Below are 12,681 nucleotides of genomic sequence, written 5' to 3'. Positions count from 1 at the left end.
TGGTTTTGTGTGGTGTATGTTCACTGGTGTATTATGTAATTAATAAGAGACATCATTAGAACTGCCAGGTACCAGAGGGGCAGTGATGACCAGGTACCAAGACATCTCGCTTTGATGCAACCCTGCTTTGATCGGACACTTGACCCTGAACAATGATGTTTAATATTATTCAACTCAATTCGGAATGGAATGAAAATAAATCCAATTCAAATCAAATGGAAGACCAAATAGGTACAGCCTGCATTGGAGAAAGGTTAGGTCAGGTCAGGTCAGGTCAGGTATGGGAGCATGCGCTGGAGCAACGCATCGCTGCGTCCACTTTCCACCGCTGCTCCAGGGGCCTCCATCTGGCCAACCCCCAGGCAAATGGCTGGCCTATCCCCATTTAATTAAGATGCTGAGCCACATGTCCATACAGCCGCAGCTGATGCTCATGGACTATGCAGTTAAAAATATAATTTGAGTACCTCTCAGCAACCACTCGTTGGCCACAAAGTCCGAACAGCGATAACAATGAATTCTTCGAAGAGACCTGGAATGAAAGGAATTAAGTCTCCATCTCAGGTCCTTGGTCAGAGTCCAAGTCTCACATCTCTTGAGCAAGACTGGAAGCACCAAGGACCCGAAGACTCGGACTTTCATCCTCCTACACAGGTACCGGCAGCGCCACACCCCATGATCGAGTGAATCCATGACTTCCCAAGCCCGGCCCAGACGTCTGTTCACTTCTGGCTCACAGCCAGCAAAGACATGAATCTCACTGCCAAGGAAAGTGAATCTCTCCGTGACCTCAACATCATCACCACAAACAGGTACAGATAGGACAGCAGCATCCAAGATGTCACTGAAAGCTTGGATCTAAGTTTTGACCCACGAAACCCGTAATCCCAGTGGCTCCGACTCCTCATTCAGCACCTCGAGGGCCCGCAAAAGGATATCGAGAGTCTCCGCAAAGATGACTGCATCATCTGCGAAATCAAGGTCAGAGATCTTGCCATTCCCAAACAATGCACCGCAATGTTATCTCTCCGACATCCTCCCCAGAATCCAGTCCAGACAAGTGCTGAAAAGTGTGGGGCCAAGTACACACCCCTGACAAATTCTAGTAACAACTGGAAATAAGTCAGAGATGGTATCAGCACATCTCACAGCAAACTCAGTACCAGAGTACAGTTCAGACATCAGATTGATCAGTTTTGGTGGCATCCCACGAAGACCAAGAATCCTCCAGAGGGCATCCCGATTCATGAATCGAACGCTTTACAGAGATCAACATAGGCTGCAAGTAGCACCTGCCGAAACTCTCGTCTTCGTTCGGTGAGGACACAAAGAGCAAGGATACGGTCAATCGTTGACCTCTTTGGTGTAAAGCCTGATTGCTCTGGACGCTGGTGCTCAAGCAGATGGTGGCGAACCCGATCAAGAATTATCCGAGCAAAGACCTTGCCCGGCACTGAGAGCAGCGTCACCCCTCGGTAGTTGTTGCTGTCTTGGCGATCACCCTTCCCTTTCCAGAAAGGGACAACAAGGCCCCTCTTCCAATCAGTTGGGATGATGCCTGTGTTCCAGGCAGAGCACAAAACTGCATTCAACGACACGAGTGCAGCATTTCCACCAGCCTTGAGAAGTTCAGCATGGATGCCACAGATCCCTGGAGCTTTACCTCGTTTTAACCGGTTCACCGCAGCCCATGTTTCCACAAGCAAAGGTGGACCACAGTTGATTGGAGGGTCAGCAACAGGGATTGTAACACCCTTGACGTCCAACTTGACAGCTGGGGGATCAGCCTGGTATAATCACTCAAAGTAACCGGCCCAGCGGGCCTTCACTTCAGACTCCTCTGTCAAGAGCCTACCGCTCTCTACTCTAACTGCAGTGCTCCGAGGGATGGGCTTGGATGAATGCAATGTGCAAATTCCCCTGTAAGGCCTAAGTCACATTTGCTCTACGGCAAGGATACGGCGGCCGTACCCCCCCTGAATTGACAGAAACGTGCGGCGGCCGTGGAGTTTCTGAGGTGGCCTCAGGGTGGCCCTACGTCGTATGGCTATATTTTACAGGCCGTAGGGGTCGCCGTGGAATTATAGCGCGGAGTCATAACTTTTTTCATTTCTACGTTCGCCGTAGCAATTTGTCAAGCCGAAACAAAAGAACTGGTAAAAAAAACCAAAAGAACCCACTCGTTACCATCCATCTGGCCGCACGTTCCAAATATACCGACTACCAATTCAGGTTCGGGTGCAACCGAGTGGGAAACTGCCAAAGCCGTGCCGGCTGGGATGAACGGATTATCGGGTATAAAAACCCGGCTAAACTCAGATCTGAACCATGCTGGACCAATGAAGGAAAAGACGAAAACGAACTGGGAACATTTCCAACATGATTTATTTACAGTAAACAGAAACAGGGAAGATTTAACGTGGATATGCAAGTAATATTTACAATGATCAAAAACAAACACTTAAACAGTTTCTACTTATAAGATGGGCCCACACACTCAGACACACACACACACACACACACACACACACACACACACACACACACACACACACACACACACACACACACACACACACACACACACACACACACACACACACACACACACACACACACACACACACACACACAGATGTATTATTGAAGACCACTGCAGCCAGAGAAGGAGAGACGAGCTGAGGATTTCAGTTCAGCAGGGTACCTGTATGCTGGAGGTAGGGGGTGCTCCGCAGTGTGGCACCTGTCAATGGTGGTCCGGCTCGGGGGCTCGTGCCCGTGGAGGAACCCGCGTGGAGCAGACGGAGTCCCCAGGCAGAGATCAGGGTCGTGGACGGGACCCACTTCTCTCCCTGGAACGCCAGGGAGACGGCGCGCAACCGACTTGTATTCCTGGCGGTGGCGGTGATGTCACAAAGGTGGCGAAGTCTCCTCTCACTCTTGTTGGATCCACACAGCTCTCGCACTCTTCCTCTTTCTTCAGACGCACTAATGTCTTAAATACCCATGAAAGGGAACAAAAGAGCCTTCGTACGGGGCGGAGCTCCGTGAAGCACACGCCACTGTCCGCCTTGATTGGACAGGGGTTCACGGCATGCCCTTCCTGGGTGGGGTTTCGGTGAAGCACAAGTCACTGCCCGACTCGATTGGACAGGGGTCCACGGCATGCCTTTGCTGGGCAGGGTTTCGGTGAAGCACACGTCACCGCCCGACTCGATTGGACAGGGGTCCACGGCATGCCCTCCCTGGGTGGGGTTTTGGTGAAGCACACGTCACCGTCCACCTCGATTGGACAGGGGTCCACAGCATGCCCTTCCTGGGTGGGGTTTCTGGTTGGGCGTGTGAAGCGCTCACTCAGTAGCAGGCTGGATGGTCCGCTGGATGTGGCGTTGGAGGATGTGTGATTTGAAGATATTGATACCGTGCCGGGTGTCGGCCGCGAACCGACCGCTATGATGGAGCCACAAGTCGAGTCGGCCCGACCGATCGCCCAGAATATCGATCGCCGCCCGGATAAGTCCGAGTCGACGGGTCCTTGTACAAGAACCGAAATACGCCAATGGGCAGATCACGTGGGGTAGGGTCGATTGCCAATCTTCAATGTACCTAAATACCCATGTGATCCAACTACCAGGGTATTCCACCCTCGACGGAACTCGTACGGAACAAACCGCTGAGGCGAGCCTGTCCCGTGCACGATTCTGAGCGGCTTAATCGCCGAGAACCGTCGGTCCAAATGTCCCCCTTTAACGGCAAACCAACGGCTTTCTAACTCCCAACACACGAAATGCTCAGTCAATGAAAGAATCGACGCGACGAGCTGAAAGCATTTAACAATTGGGGTATTTATTAATAATAATGGGGAAATAGGGAAGCACGTAAGAGCAGAACTATTCCGACTATACGAAATGCAATGCAAAGATTTACAGCACACAAAGCACTTAACAATTTCCTACTTATTACACGGGCCCATGGACACACGTTTGCACACACACACACACACACACACACACACACACACACACACACACACACACACACACACACACACACACACACACACACACACAAGAAATGGTGGCTGAGGCCTTTAATAACGAGCTCCAGCTCGGAGAACAGGTGAGCTGAAACCCAGAGCCTATCTCGAACCTCTCCACCTCGTGTGGTCTTCAAGTTGTTCTGACCCGGGCTCCAGCGAGAGCAAGCTGGATCCAATCGCCGTGAGCCGCGATCCTTCCCGAGCTCCAGCGAATCCTCCCGCGCTTTCAACATGTGCTGGTGAGATGAGGCGCCGATCCTTCCCGTCGATGCGTCGCTTGCCCGTGGAACCACCTCCATGAAGAGGTCGATGAGTCGCACCAAGCCGGGAACCAAACGGAGAACAAAGAGAGGAAGAAGAAGAAGAAGAAGAAGAAGAAGAAGAAGAAGAAGAAGAAGAAGAAGAAGAAGAAGAAGAAGAAGAAGAAGAAGAAGAAGAAGAAGAAGAAGAAGAAGAAGAAAAAGAAGAAGAAGAAGAAAAAGAAGAAGAAGAAGAAAATGAAGAAGAAGAGAAAGAAGAAGAAGAGAAAGAAGAAGAAGAAGAATAGAAAGAAGAAGAAGAAGAAGAGAAAGAGGAAGAAGAAGAAGAGAAAGAGGAAGAAGAAGAAAAAGAGGAAGAAGAAGAAGAAGAAGCCACCATTCGCAGCTCGAGCCGAGCAACCAGCTCAACTTTCTTCCAAACAAATCAGCTCTCCAAAAAGCCTACCGAGCCAAGCAGGACCCGAAGCTCTGCTGAATAACTCCTCTGCAGAAGCAAAAAGCTTCAGAAGGCCTCAAACCTAACCCAAGCCAAACAGGACCCGAAGGTCTGCTGAACAACTACTCCCCCACATCAGACAAGAACAAAGAAAGGATCTCCTCTTTATCCTTCTCCGCCCTCTCCCCCGCGCCCGGCGTGACAAGTGCCCTCGTGATCCATCACCCGCTCATTCACTGGTGGGAGGGAGTTGTTGACGTCATGAATCACGGGACGGAAGGGCTCTTCTTCCTCTTCGCAGAAGAGGGGGAGGGACGTCTCCATTGTTCGCTCCCTAACTATTAAATCGATCCGCAGTGCATCTAATCAATTTCTAAACATTTAAACAATGGAAGGTGAGCTATCTAGGGAACAAGCACTTATCGGCATAGCTGACTAAAAGAACCTGTATGTTGTGTGCAATCGAATTCCAAATTCGTAACAATATTGTTGTGGGCCGGGGTCCGGTGGCGATAAACAACCACTAGGTGGAGCAATAGGGCCGTCTCCCACCGAACACCCGGAATTAAAAGGTCGTCACCCCGGATAACTCTGGAGTCGATGGGCCACTTAAAGGACCCTGATCGCCATTTCTCTGACGGTGTGGGGTAGGGTCAATAGCCAAATTTCAATATACCTAAGTACCCACGTCGTCAAATTACTGGGGAAATCACACCCTCTGCCGACTGTCTGAACCGAGTCGCATGTACCGACTCGGAGCTGGCTTTTCCGAGCGGAGTTACCAGAGCCGTGCCGGTCCCAATGTCAACTTATGGCACCAACGGCCTCACTATTTCTCAAGCCTGAACCATGCTAGGCCAATGAAAGAAAACATGAACAACGAACTGGAACATTTAACATGGGGGTTTATTTATAATGGGGCAGGGGAGCACACAAAGAGCAGAGTTACCGAATAAAATAAATACAATTTACAAGGAACGAAAAGCACTAAACAGTTTCTACTTACAGGACGGCACCACACACACACACACACACACACACACACACACACACACACACACACACACACACACACACACACACACACACACACACACACACACACACACACACACACACACACACACACACACACACAGGACCCCGTGGGTCTATTTTCGGTCCTCAGCCATGGAGAGAAAGGTGAGCTGGGGACCAGGGCCTAGCCGGGTACCTCCCCACCTCGTGCGGTTTCACCGGACCCGCACTTGTGGAGATCGGAGTCTGTGGACGGGAACGGGGATCCCAGCTCGAGCGCTCCAAAGCAAACCATCACGGTGGGACTCGAACCCACGACCCAGACAGCTGGAACCACGACCGCAATCCAAACCAATCGCCACAATGACTGCTCACCACTCGACTTATTCCTCGGCGATTTTGGCTTCTCATCGGCTGGGGCGCGCGTGCGATGCTTGCCCTTGGCTCATTGGGCAGATGAAACATTCCATACCCTTTTTTGGAGCGGGGATCTGATCTGAGGCGATGGAAGCCCCACCCACGACTGTGCTTGGCACGCATGTACGTGAGGAAGGCCAATGGTGGCAGGAGCGAAGGAGCGATGTTGTTGTTGATGTAACTAAATTTAGTTAGGTTATAAAAACCTAACTAAAAAATAACTCGTAGCACACACACAAAATTCCCATTGGACAGAAGGAGGGATTCCAACTATAAACACAAACTTGTCAAAATAACTAAGCTTAGAGACTGCTGTCTGTCTGTGTGCAAATGGCTTCCAGATCCGTAACAATATAACCCACCGAAACCGTCACAACGCACACCTTTGATTCTCCCACGAGACAAAAGGAGGGGTTCTGTCTCACATGTACTTAACGGCATAACTAACTTTTGGGACCTGTATGTTGAATGCATGTGGTTTCCATATCCGCAACTATATATATATATATATATATATATATATATATATATATATATATATATATATATATATATATATATATATATATATATATATATGTACATACAGTATATATATATATATATATATATATATATATATATATATATATATATATATATATATATGTACATACAGTATATATGTATGTACATATATGTATCTTCGCCCCCGACCCTGGTCCACAAATATACATATACATATATATATATATATATATATATATATATATATATATATATATATATATATATATATATATATATATATATATATATATATATATATATATATATATATATATAGTTGTGGACCAGGGTCAGGGGCGAAGACCACGAAGGGTGAACTGCGTCGGGTTTCCACCAGACTCTCCGGAAACTGGACTCTCCCACCAGACTCACTCAGACTCTTCACAGGAACAACTTTGCGACGTGCCGGTAGCTAATCGACCGTGAATGCCGATAACTCGACCGCATGATTTGGGGTCCTCCGTCTAATAACGTTTACCTAAAGGTCACGTGATTCAATTGCCAGGGGACACACCCTCAGTAAGAAATTGCTGAAACGGGAGCACCTTACCAGATCCGATGCAGCCGATCAGAACTGCCAAGCACATACTGGCTTGAAAACAGATTTGATGGGGATAACGTCTCGGCTCCGCTCCGGGATGAACCATGCTGGACCAATGGAGGAAAAGACAAAAACGAGCTGGGAATATTTCTATACAAAGCGTTTATTACAATCAAGTGAGGAAAAGTATGTGGCACAGTGAATTGCGTTTATTTTTATGTACAGCAGAGATAGCAAGGAATTCGTGGGGTGCGGCAAAAGGCAAGCAATCTTTGAAAAGTAGACATAGCAGAATTATCCCATCATGACTTGAACAATCTTAATTTATACCAGGCAGGCATCATCTCACTCACACACACACACACACACACACACACACACACACACACACACACACACACACACACACACACACACACACACACACACACACACACACACACACACGCACACACGCACACACACACGATTAGATATAGCCCAGAGAGAAAGAGAGCAGATGAGGATAAGTGACCTTGCAATACCTGGCGTTTTTGGTGGACCGACGCAACCTAGAATGCTAAATCATTATTGGGAATGTTCCCAGCTCGTGTTTGTAGTTTCTATCATTGATCCAGCATCGTCCGTATCCTAGCTTAGTGGAGACTTTATCACAAACGATCCGTTCCTATTTGCCAGTATGTCCTTGGCAGTGTCGTTCGGCTGCATCCGATCAAGTAAAGTGATCCAATCTGGTAGAGTGATCCGGTTCGGACAAGGCATACCGATGGCGTGTTCCCCGGGAATTAAATCATGTGATTAATTAGGTAACCCGATTAACCCATAGACGGGAGGACCCTAGGTCATGCAGTTGAGTTATTGGCGTCCATGGTCGGTTAAGCGACCCGCCGCGTCATGGAATTATCCATGTGCGACAGCCAACAATTGGAAGTCTGGTGGTAGCCGAGATAGCTTTCCCCCTTGTGGTCTTGTCACTCGACCCCCGGCCCGCAACAATATATATATATATATATATATATATATATATATATATATATACATATATATATATATATATATATATATATATATATATATATATATATATATATATATAGCTCTGGAAAAAAATAAGAGACCACTCCAAAAATTTTTTTTTTAAATCAGCATCTCTACATGTGTGGCAGCCATTCCATTCCAGTGTCTGTTGAATTCCAACAGAGGCACACCTCATTTTACTTAGTGAGGTACTGATTAGGTGATCACCTGAACCGAATCTTATTTAACAAGGAAAAGTATAAAAACCACTGCTGTGGTCATTACTATCATCTTGCAATAGGACAGCTGGATGGCAAAAACAGTGCTAGTAGTACCTCAAAAGTAATTGGAATCCAAAAAATAACTATTGACCATGCCAAAAGAGTTGAAAAGAAAAGTTTCAAGTGAGGAAAAGAAGGGTTCAATCCTGGCTTTACTGGTTGCTTCCATCCTTAAAATTTCAAAGACGGCGGTTCATAAGAACAAGGTCAAGCAGCAGACATTGGGGACAACAAAGCTACAGACTGGCAGAGGGCGAAAACGACTTTCCACTGACCAGGATGACCACCAACCAATTCGAATGTCACTCAGCAACCGTAGGATGACATCAAGTGACCTACAAAAAGAATGGCAAACGGCAGCTGGGGTGAAGTGCACGGTGAGGACGGTTCGAAACATGCCCCTCGGGGCAGGGTTGAAGTCGTGCAAAGCTAGGAAAAGCTCTTCATCAATGAGAAGCAAAGAAGAGCCAGGCTGAGGTTTGCAAAAAAACACAAGGATTGGACCGTAGAGGACTGGAGTAAGGTCATCTTCTCTGATGAGTCCAATTTTCAGCTTTGCCCAACACCTGGTCGTCTAATGGTTATACGGAGACCTGGAGAGGCCTACAAGCCACAGTGTCTCGCACCCACTGTGAAATTTGGTGGAGGATCGGTGATGATCTGGCGGTGCTTCAGCAAGGCTGGAATCGGGCAGATTTGTCTTTGTGAAGGACTCATGAATCAAGCCACATACAAGGTTGTTCTGGAAGAACACTTGCTTCCTTCTGCTCTGACAATGTTCCCCAACTCTGAGGATTGTTTTTTTTCCAGCAGGACAATGCTCCATGCCACACAGCCAGGTCAATCAAGGTGTGGATGGAGGACCATCAGATCAAGACCCTGTCATGGCCAGCCCAATCTCCAGACCTGAACCCCATTGAAAACCTCTGGAATGTTATGAAGAAGAAGATGGATGGCCACAAGCCATCACACAAAGCCAAGCTGCTTGAATTTTTGTTCCAGGAGTGGCATAAAGTCACCCAACAGTAATGCAAAAGACTGGTGGAGAGCATGCCAAGACGCATGAAAGGTCCATTGGGACCATACTCTGTACAGAGCGTTGGTGCTGCCGAAGCAGTCTCCTTGGCTATTGGGCACAATCCTGGACAGGTCGCCACTCTGACGCAGGATACTTGAATGACTCGGTCATCCCAGCAAGCTGGTACTCATTTTGCCGACCTCGGAAGGATGGCAGGCTGAGTCAACCCCCTTTATTCAGCGGGCAACGAGGCTTGAACTCAGGACCCTCGGATCCCAAGCCGCCACCCTAACCACTGAGCCAACACCAGGCATACGCATGAAAGCTGTCATTGAAAATCAGGGTTATTCCACAAAATATTAATTTCTGAACTCTTCCTACGTTAAAACATTAGTATTGTGTTGTTTAAAAATGAATATGAACTTGTTTTGTTTGTATTATTTGAGGTCTGAAAAAACTGAATCTTTGTGGTTATTTTGACCAGTTGTCATTTTCTGCAAATAAATGCTCTAAATGACAATATTTTTATTCGGAATTTGGGAGAAATGTTGCCAGTAGTTTATAGAATAAAACAAAAATGTTCATTTTACTCAAACACATTCCTATAAATAGTAAAACCAGAAAAACTGATAATTTTGCAGTGGTCTCTTAATTTTTTCCAGAGCTGTATATACTGTATGTATATATATATATATATATATATATATATATATATATATATATATATATAAATATATATATATATATATATATATATATATATATATATATATATATATATATATATATATATATAGTCATGTGCCACTTAACGACAGGGATACATTCTGAGAAATGCATCGTTAAGCGATGTCGTCATTGTGCGAACATCATAGAGTGTACTTGCACAAACGTAGAGGGTATAGCCCACTACACACCGAGGCTATATGGTATAACCAATTGCTCCAAGGCTACAAACTTCTATAGTATGTTACTGTCCTGGATACTGTTGGCAATTGTAACACAATGGTAAGTATTTGTGTATCTAAACATAAAAAAGGTACAGTAAAAATACGGTATAAAAGATTTTTAAAATGGTTCACCTGCATAGGGCACTTACCACGAATGGAGCTTACAGGACTGGAAGTTGCTCTGGATGAGTGAGTGGTGAGTGGTGAGTGAATGTGAAGGTCGAGGACATTACTGTACACCACTGTAGATTTTATAAACACTACACCAGCTACACTAAATTTAGAATTTTTTTTTCTTTCTTCTTGTAATAACCCTAACCCGAAAACACCAAACACATTATACAGCCGTACAAAATATATATTTTTTTACTTTTTCAACTTTTTTTGTTAAAAACTAAGATACAAACACACATTAGCCGAGGCCCGAGGACTATACAGGGTCAGGATCATCAATATCACTGTGTTCCACCTCCACATCTTGTCCCACATTCGAGATAGACAGAAGACGCGTTCCTTTTACCTTTGCGCTGTTCATGACAGCCATGTGTGTTGTTAGGGGCTGCTTACAATCTCCTCTCGCATCGATTATGGAAAGGTGAATAAATATCGTTTTGATTTTATAAATAATCATTGCATCGATGTTATAATTTAAAAATGAGGAAACGAGCACCTGTCAATTGTGTGATATATTTGCGGAACAGTGCGAATGTTTTAACAACATAAAAAGCTTTCCTAAAAATTAATTACAGCACGGTGACATCGTGCTGTTATATAATTGGCTATTCTGTCCTGTGTCTTCTATCACACTTATGGCCGCGTACGTCTCTTTGATCTGAGGGCTATAAATAGAAATTTGTTTAACGTCACAACTCTTCCCATCATGCATGCTAATTCACCGTGTCTACATTTAAATTTTATAACTGCAAAATTGTTTCATCATTCTTAACCAAGACTTTTACTGCCCCCAGCTGCGCGATATCGAAGTATTCGCTTCTTGTTTGTTTTAATTTCGAATTCAACAAAGATTTATTCACGGAATTCTTTAATTCAAAGCTAATTTACTTGCTGGAAGGTAAACGTGCAAAAAAACGGGTAAAATAGGGCAAAAATCGGGGTGTTTTAGGATGTTAGGCCAACATTGGGTTAGTGTGAATGCTGATTTCCTTGAATCCCGATTTAGCGCGACCCCACGACGATCACGATGACATTTTTATGGACCTCAACGATCACGTTATAACAGGGCCATACTGTAGTTGTTTATTAACATTATCAAGTATTATGTACTGTACACACAGTAATTGTATGTGCTATATTGTACTATTAAACAACTGGCAGTGCTACGACGGCTAGGACACCACAAGGCGATTGGAATTTTTCAGCTCCATTATAATCTTATGGGACCACCGTCGTATATGCGGTCCGTCATTAACCGAAACGTCGTAAAGCGGCGCATGACATATATATATATATATATATATATATATATATATATATATATATATATATATATATATATATATATATATATATATATATATATATATATATATATATCCTGGTGTTGGTGTAGTGGTTCGGGCAGCGGCTTGGGATCCAAAAGGTCCTGAGTTCAATCCCCGTTGGGCCACTGAATTAATACACCAGGGGGTTCACTCAGCCCGTCATCCTTCCGAGGTCGGCTAAGTGAGTACCAGTGTACTGGGCCGGTGTATACCCCGGTTAAAATAGGTGTACCATATCCCTGTGTGGTCCGAGGCGACCAGGGTTGCGTCAGGAAGGGCATCCGGCGTAAAACATGTGCCAAATCACTATGCGGATGATACGGATGATCCGCTGTGGCGACCCCTAATGGGAGCAGCCGAAAGAAGAAGAAGATATATATATATATATATATATATATATATATATATATATATATATATATATATATATATATATATATATATATATATATATATTGTTACGGTTGTTGAAATTCACAGAACACCATTCAGGTTTTCCAGAGATAAGTTATGTCGATAAGTGTGTGTTCAGATTAGATTTCCCCACCGATGTCTAAGGGAATTTTTTGTGTAACCGGGCTGTGATGTTTGAGGTCGTATTATTCTTTTGTTATCTTTATTTTGGAGCAACCGCATCTCAACAACCACAACCAC

At 45.1% G+C, this 12,681-nt stretch overlaps 1 protein-coding gene across 1 annotated transcript in view; it reads right to left on the bottom strand.

Annotated features, from left to right (window-relative positions):
• LOC147028953 (uncharacterized) overlaps positions 1-12,681 on the bottom strand; it is a 42,855-nt gene that overhangs the window by 22,186 nt on the left and 7,988 nt on the right. The window lies entirely within an intron of this gene.

Source organism: Eptatretus burgeri, chromosome 4 (genome assembly GCF_056783735.1).
Source record: "Eptatretus burgeri isolate ZD-2024b chromosome 4, Ebu_testis_v1, whole genome shotgun sequence".
Classification (NCBI taxonomy): Eukaryota; Metazoa; Chordata; class Myxini; order Myxiniformes; family Myxinidae; genus Eptatretus; species Eptatretus burgeri.
This window is presented reverse-complemented; position numbering and strand designations above follow the sequence as displayed.